This window comes from Vicugna pacos, unplaced genomic scaffold (assembly GCF_048564905.1).
Source record: "Vicugna pacos unplaced genomic scaffold, VicPac4 SAC-SAT, whole genome shotgun sequence".
NCBI classification, from domain to species: Eukaryota; Metazoa; Chordata; class Mammalia; order Artiodactyla; family Camelidae; genus Vicugna; species Vicugna pacos.
This window is the reverse complement of record NW_027328721.1, coordinates 17,548,332-17,551,718: the sequence shown is the minus strand read 5'-3', so window position 1 is coordinate 17,551,718 and position 3,387 is coordinate 17,548,332. Positions and strand designations below refer to the sequence as shown.

General features: G+C 36.7%; 1 pseudogene; it reads right to left on the bottom strand.

Annotated features, from left to right (window-relative positions):
* Positions 1-1,953: 1,953 nt before the first annotated feature.
* LOC140692202 (olfactory receptor 5AK2-like) lies at positions 1,954-2,835 on the bottom strand (annotated as a pseudogene).
* Between the last annotated feature and the right edge of the window lie 552 nt (positions 2,836-3,387).

Below are 3,387 nucleotides of genomic sequence, written 5' to 3'. Positions count from 1 at the left end.
TGTTCCCCTCAGTCTTGACGGGGCCCAAACAGCTTAAAGGCAGCTGATGATTTATGAAACATATGTGATTATGCAACAGATCACTGCTACTCTGCACAATGCCGGAAGGGATGTCTCTCTTCGACAAGTGCTAACAATTGCTAATTGTTCCCGTGTCAGAACCCACATCAACTGTTTCATCCTTACATAAGACTCTGAGATTTTTGCTACTTTTGTCCATTTACCATTCAGTTTATTTCCTTTTGGGGTTTCTTTCACTTAGGTATTGAATGCCTAGTACTATGCAACTCTCCACTTCGTGCCCTGTTTCTAATTTGGCCACTTAGACTTCGCAATGTGCACTAAGTTCTTCTTTGCTTGATCACCTCCCTCCCAAATTTACTTGAGGTATAACTGATAACATTTGTATATACTTAAGGTATATACATGGTATTTTGATATAGATATACATAGTAAAATGATCATAACAATTAAGTTCAAAATATCCATCATCTCACATATTTAAAGTTTTCTTTCTTTCCTTTGCTTCCTTCCTCTTTCTTCCACCCTCCTCCCTCCCAATCCTTCTTTCCTTCCTTTCCCCCTCCTCCCTTCCTATCCTTCCTTCCCCTCTCCTCCCTTCCTAGCCTTCCTTCTCTCCTTCCTGTGGTGACAATGCTTAAAATTTACTCTCTAAGCAAATTTCAAGTGTATAGCACTGTGTTTTAACTACAGTCATCATGCTGTACATTAGTCTCCAGTTTTCCCCTCTAGGGTCTCTGGAAATCCTCTGTCTACTTTCCATGATTCTCCAGCTATTGTCCCTTGTCCTGGTCTTTGAAGACACATGGATCTGCCCTGGATACAAGATCTCTTCTTTCTAAAGTTAGACTTTTGCTGGGCAGATTATGGTCATGCTGCACAGACTTCAGGTTAATTTTAACTGATCTCTTAGAATTTATGTAGGATAATGTACTTGAAAAAAATATATTCATCTCTTGCCCAATTCTCCCTGTGCTGTTACTTAACAGTACATTCCCTGGCCAGTTCATTAGATTGGCTGCTGTTATTTTAATATGAAACTTGATCTTTCATCTAGCTAGCATGTTGTCTTTAGATTTATGTGAGGATTTCCATCACTTACCCACAATCTATCTACTAAAGTTTTTCTGTCAACAGTTTGTCTTCCTGAATCAAAGTGCTCTTGGCTTCTTGAATTTCTCAGTGCATCTCTAAGTTTAAAATTTTCTGTCTGGTCTAAAATGATTGGTACACCTTTCATAAATGAATGACCACTGCCATTTTAGATCCATTTACATTCTATGTTTTCTATTTCTATTAGAGAGATAGAAATTATTTCTAGAAGTTTACTTAACTTCCACAAGAAAAGGGAGGATTCAGAATAAAGAGGGTAACAAATGACAAAACAAGTCACAATGTCACATGAGAAGTAAGTGTTTTAAAGTGCTGTAAGTAGGAAGTACAGTGGCCTGAGCCATAAGGTGCTTTTCAAAGCAGTACATTTATTTTGCATTCACGTATACAAGACAATTGGAACAGAACATACAAAGAGCTACTTCATAGATAATTTGGGGAACTTGTTTAAATGAATAGGAAATAGTGAACTTCAATTTTAATATTGATTATATGCAAAATACAGTCTTTAAGAATGTATCTACAATATATTTGTAATAACTATACTTTGTAAAGTCTACACATATTCCTTAATATTTGAAATAAGTTCCATAGAGTTCTTCTTCATGGGTAGTATGTGATATGTTTCTCAAAATATATAACCAAAAAGTTAGTCCCATGAGCTGTCACTATATTTATTACATTCTAAGAAATTATCTACTGAAGGAGGTATCACTGGTTTAAGAGGTGAACATGTTCCCTATTTCAGAAACATTAAATATGGTCAAACATCTCTACTGCATACTTTGGTGTGCTGCATTTTAACCCTTGGGGTCCAATCTAGAAGAATTTCTTCCCCATCACTTTTAGAGCTTCTTTTACCTCCTTATTTCTCAGACTTTAGATCAGGGGTTCAACATGGGAATCACAATGCTGTAAAATACAGAAGCCACTTTCATGTTCTCCTGGGAATTATTAGAATGAGGCTGTAAGTACATGTAAGAGAGGGTCCCATAGAAAATGGTGACTGCATCATTTGGGAGGAACACGTGGAGAAGGCTTTTTTCCTCCCTGAACTGGAAGACATCTTGAGGATGGCAGCCAGGTTATACGTGTAGGAACATTTGATGACTGACACGGTGATCACCAAGTTAAATCCCACAAAGACTACAAGTAGCATGATGTTGATGTCAATGTTGGAGCATGAGAGGGTGAGGATTGGAGGAATGTCACGTAAGAAGTGATTGATGGTGTTGCCCTTTCAGAAGAACACTGAAATGTAAACCCTGTGTGCACAGAAGCATTTATAGTGCCCATGACATATGAACCAGCTACCAACTGGATGCAGACTCTCTGGGACATGACTATGGGATAGCAAAGTGGGTTACAGATGGCCACATAATGGTCCACTGCCATAGTCACCAGGAGGTAGCAGTCAGTGGTCACAAATGTTGCATAAACCAATAATTGCATGACACAGCCCTTGAATTATATTGATTTGTTTTCTACTATGAAGTTTTGCATTGTCTTGGGAATGATAGCAGAACTGTAACAGATATCAACAGAAACTAAATGTTGTAGGAAAAAGTACATGGGTGTCTGAAGTCTGGACTTCACATAGATGACCAAAAATAAAGTTAAGAGGACATACTGAAACTTGTGTTGGGCACCAAATCCCTGAAGAAAGAATTCAGTCACTCTAGTGCTATTTCCTTGTGTCATGACTATCAAAAGCCTAAAAAGGACCAAGATGAGGACCAAGAAAAGAAAATAAATCTTCTTAAACATGAAAGGTTATATTCCAGTCACCGTTTTTTGATTTTCATGGCAAACACTCACAACAGGGCTTATTTCTTTCCAATTTTTTTCTATTTTCTTGATAAAAACCCACCACAAAAACAGTGATATGTGAGCCATGGATTCATCTCCAAAATAAGTAAGATTTCATAGAAGAAGACTGATTTCTAATATGTGTTAATCTAGGAAACACAGATTAACACATTTTCATTATATTAAAAATGTATTCATATTTGCTTAAACCAATATTCTTATATGATTTTGTACCTTTCAACAACCTATAGCTTTTCTCAACCACTTATCATTTGAATCCTGGTCAAGTTCCTGAAGTTAGCAGCATTCACTAGGGAAATTTTCTGAGATTTGTTTATGATTCACATATGCATGGAAGACTTCAGAGCATCTTTATACCATCATCCTTAGCATGCAACTGTATGTATATATATACATAAATACATATATTTATATATACACACA